The sequence below is a fragment of the Metopolophium dirhodum genome, chromosome 9 (assembly GCF_019925205.1).
Source record: "Metopolophium dirhodum isolate CAU chromosome 9, ASM1992520v1, whole genome shotgun sequence".
NCBI classification, from domain to species: Eukaryota; Metazoa; Arthropoda; class Insecta; order Hemiptera; family Aphididae; genus Metopolophium; species Metopolophium dirhodum.
In genome coordinates this window covers 22,517,248-22,532,841 of record NC_083568.1, presented here as the reverse complement: position 1 = coordinate 22,532,841, position 15,594 = coordinate 22,517,248, and the positions used below count along the sequence as shown (strand labels likewise).

At 28.5% G+C, this 15,594-nt stretch overlaps 1 long non-coding RNA gene across 1 annotated transcript; it reads left to right on the top strand.

The window, feature by feature from the left end:
- The first annotated feature begins 5,548 nt into the window (after positions 1-5,548).
- LOC132952047 (uncharacterized) lies at positions 5,549-12,195 on the top strand. The gene is made up of 4 exons (XR_009665441.1): positions 5,549-5,767; positions 7,846-7,929; positions 10,264-10,391; positions 12,076-12,195. It is a non-coding gene; the product is annotated as an uncharacterized LOC132952047 (long non-coding RNA).
- The last annotated feature ends 3,399 nt before the right edge of the window (positions 12,196-15,594 follow it).

Below are 15,594 nucleotides of genomic sequence, written 5' to 3'. Positions count from 1 at the left end.
GAATGGATTGGCCATGACCATTAGAAGAACATTATTCTCTTAATGTTTGTGCCCGTTGTGGGAATATTGTGGTATAGCCGTATAGGCCATGACTACAATAACAAATAATAATATAGATGGAAGAGTGCTGGAATGAGAAAGAGAGAAAGACTATTTTTATCATTGCCTCTCATTCTAGAAGATCGTCGTATAAACTTATACATCAATTTATTTGTGATAAGACCCCTATATTATTTTCATGTTCGTTCCCCTATGATAATTGAATATTAATTTAAACGGAGAATAATTTCACATAAATATTAAAAATACATTGACATGACTATTTTTTATGACTATTATAACTTATTGAAGTTAAAATTTTGATAAAATTGGAAAATAAAACGATTTTATTATTATTACTTATTTCGTTATAAATTTATAATTAAAAAAATTGTGTTCGTATTTCGAAAGGTAAATGGACGATCCCCCACACCCAGGCACGTAGCCAGGGGGGGCCTGGGTGGGCCGGGCCCACCCTAAATATACTCTGGTCCAGGGCTGGCCCCCCCAAATTCAAAATATAATTATTTTTACCAATTATCAAAAATTTGATTATGCACATTGAGAAAAATCTATTGTGATTACTACTAGGTAATACAATTATTATTGTAATAATTTAATTTTTATATTCATGGAACCCAGAATAACTATCTGAAAAAAATACAATATAATAGGGTCTTGATACCCGTTTTAAAAACAATAATATACTAGCCACAGTTATAACTTATAAGTCTTTAAATAGTCAGTGCGTACCCGACCGCTATTTGTAGAATGTCAGCGATTCAGTCGTTATCTTAATCTTATACCATTAAATATCATTTTATTAAACAAAGACGAACTAATATAATATAATGCTTCATGCTTGATAGTTGATAGCACTGATATCAGATATTAATTAATGATTATATAGGTATAAATAATGATGAATTAAAAACTAAGAACTAAGAAGTACTTATGGAATATTATATTTTACAATTTGATTATTTGTATTGACATCTGAATGCTAACTGCCTGACCTTGTCATAATATGTGAACTGTTAATATATTTGTAAGTGCAATGAAACGTTATTTAAATAACTATGCTAGTACAAGTGCTAAAAAAAATTGTACAACTAAATTTGATGCTATTGAAAATATATGTTCTACTCCATCTGGTAAGTACCTATTACTATTATATTAAATAATTTAAAATTACCATCTTGTATATTTAAATATTCAATACCTTTACAGTTAACTATAGCAATTCTTATTTTACAAGGAATTAATAGGTAAGTAATAGGTATAACATGTTGTGAAAAAAAAATTTTAACCAATTACCAACTAAAAGTAAATTATTTAAATAATAAGATTCTTTGTATTGCATACCCCCTACAAGAATTTCATAAAGAAAAATTATGGAAAATAATAAAAGGGCCAAACATTATTGGCCCCCCTAGTAGACATTTTCTGGCTACGTGCCTGGAACAGAGTATAGACGAATGGGCTGGCAACGCGTCAACTTGTCAGTACCTACTGCCACTTGCTCATATAGGTATCAAATTATCATAGATAATGTGAGCAGACACTTAGATCATATACTGTGGATGGAGCCACAGCTCAATATTATGTAAATGTTAGCGACGAGTTGTACATACGTATGGGCCTAGTGATGTCATATCGAAAGATAGAATCGATACTTATACTCATTACAAAAATCGTTTGTTAATATCGATATCGAAAATTTTTCGATATTTTTTCATACAAACATATTTTTTTGATTTTTCTCAGTTACAATTTCCTCAGTTGTGATTTTGTTATAAATTTAAGGGGCAAAAATTATTTAGAAATAAAACTTATTTGGGCTAGATGTGACGATATTAATTTTTAATTTTAGATTCTGAGCAAAGCTATGAATGTATTGGTTTTACAATGATGTGTGTTTTTTTTTTTATTTTATTTTTTATTTTTTTTTAACATTATTGCCCCCCCCCCCCCCCTTAGTACACATTTTCTGGCTACGTGCCTGCCCACACCACCAAACCATAATTAATATATCTTAGTGCACCTACCTATGTATATAAATTAATATACTATTATTTTAAGATGTTATCTTCCACATATTAAACACACTATATACAGTCTCAGATGACGGAAATCGCAGCAGATAATCGTTCGAACTACTGCGGAAGAATCAGCTTTAGGCGTCACACAATATTAATAGCCCATATTATACTTCTATATATCTATATATGTACTTCTTTTTTTATATACTGTTTAGGTTATACGACATTGTATTTAGAAACCACCTTCACTATAGTGTTATTATTATTATTATCGTACATCATCTCAGCTGAGGAATATTTTGTCCAGAACGTATTTATAATATATAGGTATATACGCATAATTATTTAAATTCATTTTATATGAAACGTAAAAATTATAATAATATATATTAAAATATAATTATTTATCACTAAATAAATTTATGGCGTTTTAGCATGCTCCGGTCGTATAAATATAACTGTTATTATATTATAATATTATATATTTGTACATTTGAACCGACTACCGAGTGCAGTTTATTACGAATCTATGTTACATATGAATATAGTTTAGAGTAAACGCGATAAATATTTTGGGCTTTTCCGTATAATATGATATAAATTTATAATAACATTTTGCAGGCTATGCAAGTACGATGAAATTTAAAACAACGACCGCACAAATGTTGCCAAAGGAAATGTTAACAAATCATGTCGCGTGTGGGTGTCGCTGGTAGAACGGTTGCCCGGTACGGCGTATTATTATATACGTTTTTGCTGTCCGGATCTTACTTTACCGAGCAAATACACGATAATAATACATAATAATATTATATTTAAAAAAAAAGGTGGGTAAGTGGATGTCGGTCTGCTGTACAGTAGGTTACAAATGGTTCACTGTAATGGATGGTGTTAAATTTGAATTCAATGATATAATATCATTGTATAAGAAAAATGATTCTGAGCGAAAACGGCCGGTCAGTCAGCCTATGATATTACCAAGTATATTTGATGATATTATTGTGAATAAAGTAATTTATATATAACCTATTTACTTGGAGCCTAAGAAGAGTCTTGTTTTCAATTTTCAATCCTTAGCTATAAAAGTTGAACATTTTATAAATTTTTAACTACTAAATAAATATTAAATTATAAATTTGATAAATTTTGTCAAAATTTGAATTTTAAATGCTTATCAAAAAAAAATTGTGCCTGTATTTTTAATATTTTTCAACTGCTATTAGAATGATATATCAGAAGCCTTATATTAAATTTTCACGCTTTTTTACCCAACAAATAAAATTTTATTGATATTTATAGAAAAAAAAACTAAAAAAAATTGAAAACTGACTATGTCCGTAAACAGCTCAAAAAGAATCAAATTATTTTCAAAATTTTATCGTGTATAGAAAATGCTAATATAAACATTCAGTGAAATTTTTAAGTATCTACAGTCATACATTTTTTAATTACCACAAAATAAGAAAATCGTTACACGAGAAATCGAGTGAATATCAAATGTTGTAAAAATATGAATTTCAAACGTTCATAAAAATTTAATTTTACTTTCTTGTAGACATTTTTTTTTTGATATAGGTAGGTAAACTTATGTTTAATCTTGTATTACATTTTCGAATCTTATATTGAAAAAGAAAAATTTTTATGAATTCTCAACTCAAAATAATTTGCTATTTTTCGTGATTTTTCCGTATTTTGTCAATATTTGAACTTTAAATGCTTATAAATAAAAACCGTGACTAAGGATTTTTAATTTTTTTCATCTGCCTTTGAAACAATAACCTAGGAACCATCTATTAAATTTTCAAGCTTTTTTAACCAACAAATAACATTTTATTGATATTTATAGAAAAAAAAACTAAAATAAAATGGAAACTGAAAATGTCCGTAAACAGCTCAAAATAAGTCAAAATATTTGGAAAATGTTATGGTGTATAGAAAATGCTAATATAAGCATTCAGTCAAAATTTAATGTACCTACGGTCATTTGTTTTAGAGTTGCACCAAAAACCATAATCGATTTTCTCGAAAACGGACTTTGCGTAAAAAATTCCTGTTTTTCCTTTGTTTTTCACGTCGCTTTTGAAAACTACTGGGAAAATTTTACTTTTGACCCCCCATAGTACCAACTAGATTCACTTTCCTATCAGAAAAGTTACTGTTAAAGAAAATTCAAGCACTTTTACTGTCCTAAAAGGTGATGACAGACACAAAAAAAAATAAAAAAAAACACACATCATTGTAAAATCAATACATTCATCGCTTCCCTCAGAATCTAAAAAAAAAATTGGAAGTGACTCTGCTGAACAGTAGGTTACAAGTGGGTGACTGTTATGGATAGTGGTTAATTTGAATTCAATGATATAATATCATAGTATACGAAAAACGATTTTAAGTGGAGACGATTTGTCAGCCTAGGATATTGTATACTATATTTATATTGATATTATTAAATATTATTAATACCGTAGCCGGTTAAGTTGAATTATTATTATTTGTTTATTATCGTATTTGTATATGATATTATATTTTAGACGTTTGAATTACCCACGAATAATATTTTTAAAATAGGCATATGTATATATTACAAGTAACAACGAATTAAGAACGATATTGCAAAAAATAATTGCCGGAAATCATTAGTTTTTAACTGTAAACGACAGGGAAGTCTGAACTTGGCGGTCAGTCTTATTTTTAAGTTATATGTATTATAACTAATTGAAATTTTTGGTATTTCCATATGTACCCGGTGTACCACACTGCGCTTGCTCGAACAATTAAAATCAAAAACATCCCTCGACTTGTTATGTAAAACCACCATGGGTGGGTGTCAGAATTATTTTTGCATCATCAATTTTAAAACGTTGATTTACCTAGATTAAAAAAAAAATTAATATGTAATACTTAAGCTCGGTAAACTTTAAGCGTTGTACAGGTGTGTAAAACACCGAAAATCGTGAACTTCTTAATGCTATACCATAAAAACTAATGATTTGCAGGTAGTCGAGTTTTGGACAAGTACCTACATAGGTAACTTATAATAATTCATATTGTAAATTAATTAGGTACCAAAAAAATATAACTTCTCAAACACTTTGTCTATTGGAACTGGCGGGAGAATGTTTCAGAATGTCTATAAGCTTGCGGACCAGTTTGTATAGTTAAATTTGGCATGCGAACTATAATTGAAATAGAAAACGAGAATAGGTGCATTGCAGATCAAAAAGATTTCTGTAAAAGAACATTATACGATTTATAAATATACCGTATAGGTATACTGAGTACTTATATAATAATATATAAGTTCTTTGGATTTATCATAGTAAATAATATATTTTATGATATCTATGGCAATCGTCAATTGTCGAAATTCGTCGGTGACGAAATTATTAGTAAACAATTCTAATAATTTCAGAAATACTATTGTATTATAAATATAATATATTGTATATTTTGATTTCAGTGAACAAAAAAATAATAAATATAAACGGACAGTTCGTTAAACCGGATAAGTTGTAACACAAACTCGCAAATTTCGTTTGATCAGGTTATTTTCATAAAATATTTCGATACTTTCAAGTTTCAGTTCACCGGAGTGAGATGATTAGATAAAGATGGATGAAGATAGCTGTTTCTTTGGCGATGGCGGCACTCTAGCTACGTTTCACCGGAAGAGTAGATGTTTACGAGTAAGTTTGTTTTCATATTATTACCTACTATTTTACATTTACATTTTAGACTTAAATTAAATATTTATTGCCATGGACAATCTGTTAACTAGGTGACGTAGAAGCATTTATAAGTTTAATCCCAATAGCGCAATGTATAAAATACGCGAGACCGTCTTCATTTTACCACGCCAAGTTTAATACGCACCTTTTTGCATGTTATACTATACGCCGGGTATCACCTTAGGTTTGCGCGAAGTATTTAAAACAATATAATGTTATTAATCTTTATATTTTATATTTTTATATACATAAATACATTATACACCTCATATATTTTATTAGCATACGCACACCTTTTTTAGTGTAGTTTATACCCTAGATGGCTATAGATATAGGTATTAAATGTCTTGCAATTATATATTTTACTATAATTATTAATTTCATTATAATATAATATAACAATACACTCTAAATTAAATTAGTTGTTATCAAGACAGACAGTCTTCAAACAAGCTCTTTTCTGGATGTTTTCAAAACGTATTCTGCTTAAAAAAAATTGCACACTTGTCGTAGCAGTTAGTTGCTAGATCAACCCGTGTGACATCAAATAGGAATTATTCTTGTTTTTTTAAATAGTTTTTTCGAAAAATATATGTAACATGTATAGCTCATACAATTATGAATTTATAGTTAATGGAAATGCGGATGTTTATACTTCATAGATATTTTTTTAGTTAATAATCGTGTAAATAATTTGATTAAACAATAAGGTACTTACCTACTCATCACTAGTATCAATTTTATTATATTACGTGTAAAATCACCAACACAAAGTGCAGACTGCGTTTAAAAAATTAAAAACATAAAATAAAATATAAAATAATGTTGTAGTAGAAGCTGGAAACTGTAGTTTATTTTAATTTATAATCCAATTAATGTAACCGAAAATGTAACTATTAAATTCATCATTGAATGATTATTCAGAGATCACTTTGGGATAAATGTAAATTAAATTAAAAATAATTAAAAAACATTTTGTGAAAGGAACAAGATTACTGCTAATATTTAAGTCTTAATTATTATTAACAAATAAATACAAATAATAGATTTTTTAATAGCTTTTTACTATTAACATTCAGTGTAAATATAGTTTCTGATCGACTTTCCAATATGTAATAAACCTATATGTAATAAAATAATTATTCATATCAAATAATCCTAACAATTTAATGCAAGGATTCTCATAAATTGATCTTACAGCAGCCTTAAAACACCAAAAATACATTTGTACATCATTTACAAAATTTTAGTTCCCTATTATGGTGTAGGAATTAATACAAACAATAAATTGCTATTCGAAAACACAATTTCGTATACCTATTATTATTTACTAAATACCTACAATTAAATTAAACTAAAAATAAACATATGGTTACATACTGAGTGCCTATAATATAATATTATATATGAAAATTGAATCTTTATTACGAATACTTATCGTTTACACAGACCACAAGAAAAAATAATTAAAAATATTAAAAAAAAAAAAACATACATCATTGTAAAAATATAGTTGTTATTATAGTATTTGATGAATTTACTGTATACGTTTATGGCTTTATGTTAACTCTAAAATCCAGTAATCACATTTTTATTTAATAATTCATAAAATACAATATGCTCTTATAAAAATATTCTTGTGCTTCTGATATCTATTCACCACCTTAATCAATAATTAAATTGATAAACGAAAATAATAATTTAAATAATACCTATATCATATTATTATAATTCAAATTCAAAATTATAAACTATTTTGGTTTATTGTCATATCAAATTTCAATGAACAAATTGGTCCTTAACACAGAACTCTTTGATATAAAAAGTTGCATTATATTATATCCGTGGATTTATCATATTGACGTACCTAGTATAATATCTATCGTTTATTTATTTAATCTATGGCAAATCTCAAAGTCGTTGCAGAAGACACAGTCGATTAAAAATTCTAAAATTTCAATAAGCAAAGAAAATATGAGCAAAAAACTTACTGCGTTTCGTATAATTTTATTTTTCATAAATCACTATATTCTAAGTTCTTGCTGTATTCTGGAGCGTTTCCTCATGGGCGTCGCAGTTCACACACGTCACGGATTCCGCCGAAGAAGTCGATAATTAAAGTAAGTTTGTTTTTATATTCTTTTGGGGCTTAAATTTACTTTTAAGACTTATAACAAATATTTAATGTCACGAAAAATGTGCTATCCAAGTGTTATAGGCGCATATTTTAGTTCCAGACTAGAAATGTATAAAATACGCGAGATATAAACGCCGTCGTCGTTTTTTCAGTCCCTGTTTGTAGAATAATTATAATTAATAGGTGCATACCTATACAGGGTACTTAATATAAATATATAAATATTTTGGTTTAATTTATAGAAATATATGTTATGACTTATAGCTGATAATAGTCATAAGATACAATTTTAATTAATAACTGGTAAATTTTTTTCCAAATACAACGTTATAAGTTATAGGTAACTATTAATTTAGGGTCACATACTTAACTTCTATTGTTCACCTAATATCTATATTCTATATCATAGGGATTAGGGATGTATAACCATGTACACATAAAAGTATATTCACGGAATGGTCAACTGCCTATCTTGACGTGTGCGCACTTATGAATAATATACCTACTCATATACTCGTATAGGTATATAAATATTCCTATATAAATAGTGTAATACTACATACACGAATGTGTTACCTATTATGTCCCTAAAAGTTCAACAGTTATTATTATATTTATTTATTTTTTAAATATAGGTAGGTACATTATAAGACTCTAATTAAAATCACATTTTTTATTTATTTTTTTGAACACAATGTTTTAAAAATTATTAATTAATATATAATTTATTGGTATAGTACTAAATAAATTAATGAAATAAAACAAACACAACTACTATAATTATTAGTAATAATAATATATCCACGTATAAATTATTAAAATACAAAACGAACAAATGAAAAACGATTCTAAGCAAAGATATCGTTAACTAATAAATAATATTGAGATTAAAGTAATTTAATTTTTCGGTAGAAAATCAGTATAAATATGAATTATAAATATTTTTTTATTTCCATACCATGACGCGTGTGTGAAAAATTGTTTATATTAAGTGTTTAAGATGTTAGATTTCGGTTCGGTTGATTGTCCACCCCCTCACTCTTCCGCATCAATGCATCAGAAATTATTATTTATAATATTTAAATATAAACTGCATTTTCTGAATTTTCTAAAACATTGCTTTCCAAGCAAAGAATTCGTTTCATATATTATCAACGAATTGAAAAATGAAATTAGAACATTTATATGGGATAAAGTCAATTTATAAAAAACTTATATACAATTAAATAAAGGTAATTTTTTTTCCTATATTTCTATTTTTTTACGTACCCATTATGTTCGATACTATAACTTCAGTCTTCAGTTATAGAAAACAACACTTGCCAATATGGAATTACTGTCGAATTTTTTTATTTTAAAATATTAAATAGCATCTGATCGACTGATGTGCTATAATGAAACTCAAAATATAACGAATACACTACCTATACACTTATCTAAATTCTATTTTATATTCGTTTAAATTGGACTTTTAATTTTTCTGGCCATTTTATTAAGCTTTGTAATATAAGTGCATTAAATCGTATTTTTCTTATTTTTAATGCATTTAAATCCACGTCCTATTTATAATTTAACGTTATTTTGTATATACCAATCGATTAGTATACACAATAAAAAATATAATATTATTGATGGGTTAATAGGTTGATAACTATTATGTAGGTAGGTACAGTTTTGTAAGTTCAATGTATCGCTCTTAATTCATAAAGTAGCTAAATGAGTCAAATGATTTTGTCAAGAGGTGGGGGGGAGGATATGGCTGATTTTTTAACATGCACTATTTCAAGGGCTCTTAACCTAAGGGGCGCACCACTCTAAGGAGGAGTGACACAATTTCGTAAGGGGGGGGGGGGAGTGAAAATGTTTAAAAAAAAACACGAATTTATTTAGTTATTTTGTTATTTAGGTAATACATATTAATTAATAGGTATTTCTTAAATTTTTTTTATTATTTTATTTGAAACATTATTTTTAAATATTGGGATCAATAAAACTATTTTTATATAATTACTATTTTATATCAATTAGAATTTGTTTATAAACCAAGTAATAAAACCGTTATCTATATTATAAATTTGAATTCAATTTACCGCATTTGCGTCTAGTAGAAACAAATAAATGTTTTTTTGAAGATAATGTAAAAATATCCATCATCCATCGGTTAGGACGGTGAGGTTATAATTATAAATAATCTATGGCAAATGATAATCGTCTGAGACGAACAGCGATTCCAATACGTACTCACATATTTTGTTCCATTCTGGTTATTAAGCTAGGTGCCTATTTTTATAAATGTCATTAATCTCAATACTTCCAGACTGAACTTTTGGATCGGATATATGAAGACGCGCGCTGCATTTTCCTTGACGGAGACGCACAGCTCTGACACTAGACAATATTATACACTCAAAGGGACCGCGTTTCGCCAGAAGAATAAATAATTACGTAAGTTTTTTCCTACTACCCTGTTGACGCGGTAGACCTAATGTAAATATTTATTGTCAGACAAACTTATATACCAGCTAGACGTAGAGTAGTTTTTAAAATACAGTTGTTATAGGTGTACAAAAATTAGGATATTATGAAAAATACCTTAAATTATAATACTTTGCTTACAACTGTTAATTTATTGTTATAGTAGAATAATTTTTAAAATTTTAAATCAATGATTAGGTAATGCTTTTATAAGTAGGAAGGTAGGTTTTTATACCTACCTAACAAAATAAGAAAATACATAATGATTAATGTTATTTAATATGATTTGTAAGTACATAGCAGATTATACCTATCACTTGGTGACGATTATTTTTGTTTTATATGTTCTTCGTAATTCAGTTCCGTCACGATAGTTTTAGTTTTCGTTAAATGTGAAACATACATTTTCTATGCATACGGGATACGGGCATTAAATATTTGGGTTTTAAGAGAACACCTCAAACGTACGTTTTATTTTGGGGGTTTTACGGGATATACCTATAGGAAATTTTCTTCAAATTTTCACATTTCACTATTTGATATTGTGATATTATTTGTACCTAGGTTAAGTTTCTGTTTTAGAATCGATCGATATGTTACCTAGGTATACATCACATTCTTTAATTTAAATTCTGGTAGTCGAGTATTGGACAAGTACCTACGTAACTTATAATTCGTATCGTAGTTTAATTACTAAAGAAATATTATAATTTCCCCAACAGTGTCTAGGGCCACCGGCAGCAGAATGCATTATAGAATGTCTATAAACTTGTGGTCTAGTATATGGTTAAAATTGGCATGCGACCAACAACTGGGGGCTTGTTCTGGAAAATTTAAATGATCTAATAAGGTTCATCTCATTATTTGAATTAAATTAATTTTTAAGCGATTGTTGTGTTAATCAATTTTTTAATTTATTTCATTCAACACACTCGTCTCAGTTTTCTAGTACCTCTAGATTTCTCACAAAATTCATATCGATCATCTCACAGCTTTCATATTCAAAACCAAAAAAAATATGTATTTTTATCTTATTTCAATCTTTTTTATCGAACACCAGAATATATTACAGATCATAAAGATACTAGTATTGTATACTAGATAAGTTTCAATTAGCGAGATGTAGAGAGAGATGGAGATGGAGCGAGATGTAGACGGATGAAGATAGCTGTTTCTTCGACGACAGCGTGTGCTGCAGTACAGCTAGGTTTCACTGGAAGAGTCGATGTTTATGCTTAAGTTTGTTTTTATATTATTTTGGTCTTACATTTACTTTTTAGACTTGAATTAAATATTTATTGTCGCGGAAAATCTGTTAACTAAGTAACGTAGAAGCATATACGTTTACTACTGCCTACCAAAGGCGCAATGTATAATAATAATAAATTATACGCCAGTCCGAACAATCCAAACGCTGTCTTACTCGTAGTCGAGTTCTAGTTGATAACTGACTTGTGAATAAATGTAATTTTTGTTAGGTATAAAAATAATACTAATAAATCCTTGAATACAACATTAAAAAATACAAACTCTGTGTAATAAAAAGTAATATTAGGTATTTATTGGTAGGTTTATATAATATCTGTAGACTGTAACGCATAGGTCATTAGAATATTGTAGAACATTTTAATGCATAAGACGCGTGTTATTTCAGAAATCGTATTCGTCAGTGAACATTTTCAAACTGGGAATAATATATCATAAGCAGATTGAAATGTGTGAACGTTTCAGTGTATCGAAGACTAAGTTTCGTAGCAGATTTTGATTCAGTCACGGGGTATGAATTTTCTTATTTCTCAGTAGGTTTTTTTTTATTATAGTTAATTGATCAGGGGATGTATTGCCCGAAAATTTTCAATATTTGTATTTTAACTATACTGGTATAACACTATTCGGACTATCAATAAAGTCGTGTTCAAAATTAGAAAATTGGTGAGGTATGATATTTTTTTAAGCAATTCTTTCGAGTAGGGAATTCGCTCAATGATATTTAAATATTTTCACTGATAATCAAGTACGATGACTTGTAGGTAACTAGAGACTGAGTGAATAGGAATTAGGAAGTGTGTGCTATGGCGAAGATAAGGAAATGGGTCAACAGGATTTCAGAATGTTTGGTGTATGAAAGGGAAAGATGAAAAAGAAATGTAAGGTTAGGGTAGGTAAGTGGAGTCACAGTAGCAGATATGAGAATAATAAGTAAGGTGTTAAGGTACAAAAGAGGATAGAATAAGAAATTAATTAATTAAGGGTGTGTAGGGTAGTGTACATATTGTAGTGAAAACAAGAGAGAATAGGTTTAGGTGGTTCGGTCACTGTATGATAAAAGATAGTGAGAGTGTGGCTATAGAAGTTAATTTAGGGGAGTAATGATGGACGAGAAGACTGAAGAAGAGATGGATAGACAGAATACCGATCATATGGAGGTGTGGAATGAGAGTGGCTGAACCTGTATACAGCTGTGAGAGACGGGGAAGAAAAAGTGTAAAGGTAGAATAGTTATGTTAACAATGCCGAATACGTAGGAAAAGATCTTGAATTGCAAAAGCCCTATTGACTCTTTGGCTTAAACTAACCATAGGTTTACCTAACTAACCTTCTTATGACTCATTAGGACACTTTGAATAAAACGATCCTGAGTTGCAACCTGCAAACTTAAGTGTTTGATTATCAAGTTGATCCTTTGATTTGCTGACACCTTAATCCTTGTTATGGATGAAGCCCATAGATAATAAAGATATGGATAGTCCACAGGGGAAAGCAATTGAGGCTCCTTTATATTGATAGTCGATGGTTGATACTCGATATAAGTATACTTTATTTGGCCTCAATTTATTGTTCCCCTCGAAGACCGCTGATATGACCATGATATGATGGAGCCATACCCAGCTCACTCGTGTAAACTTGTTGCCGGTTGGGATGTCAGCGCACTATTTGTTTTCCATCTTTGACCCACGTGTAGCATATCAAATGTACGATTAAGAAAACACTAAAATGATTGGGTCAGAGAGAGAAATAAATGGTGCGCTAAAAATCTGACATCCTCTTAGTGTTATCAAGTTGAAGAAGCAGTTGATTGTTGACAATTTGACATTTAACATTAACTGTGGTCAGTGCCGTAACTAGATTTGATTGGGCCCGTGTGTGAAAACTCTGTTGGGCCCCTTTTTCCTAAAAAATTTACTTATTTGAAAATCTCCATATTTATTTTCCTAATAAGACATTTTTTTTTAACAATAAGTATAACTTGTAGTTTAGAAACAACATAAAAATTAAATAATTTTACATATAAATGTGGGTAAATAAATAATATAATTATAACTCTTAGGTAGGTAAGTCATAAAAAATATTTTGAAATTTGAACATCATAAACGTAATTGAATAAAATAATAATATTAATTAAAAATGTTAAAAGTATAAAATTTTCAAAACTAAATTATAAGCTATCGAAGAAAATTCTTTTTTCTTGCTTTTATATTTGCAAAGTCTTCAATGATTTTGTCTACATTAATATTTTCTGCTTGAAGTCTTTCAATGTTCAGAATAGCGATGTTAGATAACCGGTCTTGACCTATAGAGTTGCGCAAATAGTTTTTAATAAGTTTTAACTTTGAGAATGACCTTTCTGCTGAAGCAGATGTTACTGGTATAATCATAAAAATGATTATACCAGTAAAAACATCTGGAAGTATGGAAGTTAAGTCATCTTTGATAATGATATCTCCTAAGTTTTGAACAGTCATTTTTTGAAGTGAGTTTTCTTGATAAGTTGATGATAAATATGCTTTTAAAGAGATAATTTGTCTTGTAAAATCTGAACTTATATCATCTTTGTATTTAATGGTAAAGTCATACGCTGATTTTATTAAAAGTTCTTCAGACATTTCTACTAATGTTTGAGGAATAAGTATACTAAAATCTTCACAAACCATTTGCATTCCTTTAAAACATGGGTTCTCAAACTTATTTCATCCAACGCCCACTTTGAGAATCAAAAATTTTCTAGCGCCCCCCCCCCCAAAAAAAAAAATTAACTTAGCATCTGTTATGTCTTTTAAAAATAGATATTACAATTTATAATATATAAATATGCTATATCTAATTTCTGAGTTCTAACATACATTTTAAATTAGCTTTTTGGATGACAGCAATTAAAACGCATACTTTTTCATACTTAAAAGTATTTTTATTAAAATCATGCTAAAAAAGTTATGAATTCAAAATATAAAATTTATAAATTGAAAATGTATTTTGTTTTAATAAATATAGATTTACTATATTACATTTTGTATTAATATATGTATAAATATATAAATGAGACTTTTTTTAATATAATATAATTATAATATTTATATATATAATTTTTTGTATCGCCCCCTAAACCTAACTCAACGCCCCATAATTCCTTCGGGCATCCTACCGCCCCCCTGAAGACCACCAACGCCCATTAGGGGGCGCTATCACCCACTTTGAGAATGACTGCTTTAAACCTTTCTCTAAGTTGCATCAATGTTGTATCAATTACTGGGTAAAATACATTTACCTTAAAATTATCTTCAATTACTGTAAGTCGATAATCACTATCTACTTCGTCAATATGCCTTACAGCAAATCGTTGACGCTTTTTATCAAATTTAAATGGTATATTCCATGTTCACACAATTTTCTTGCGTTGTCAGTTATTTTTTCGTACTCTTGTCTCATTTTTCAGAGATGAATTTTTGAGAGATCTGAGTGGGCCCCTAAAAATTTTCTTTGGCCCTGGGCCCGTGTGTTCCACACACTTAACACACCCGGTTTTTACGGCACTGACTGTGGTAGGTATTATGATTGGAAGTAAAAGTAATTAGCAGGACTGTGAATTTAATGTGATGAAAAAGTGTTAAATATTTGCCTGCATGTATGCACTAAAAACCGGCAAATATATGCACTGAAATATTCAAAAATATGCACTTAAAATTCAAAAAAATACTGAATGAAAACGTTTTTATTAACATTTTTTTAAATTAATAAATTATAATTCAAATTGGTTTACAAAAAAAATTCTTTATTTACACACTTGGTAGGTAGGTATGTAGGTAGGTAACGGATGAACCGAAAATATAAAAACATTTTAAGAAAATAAGCATTAATACGAAGAAATCATGAAAACATGCAATTATATTAACTAACT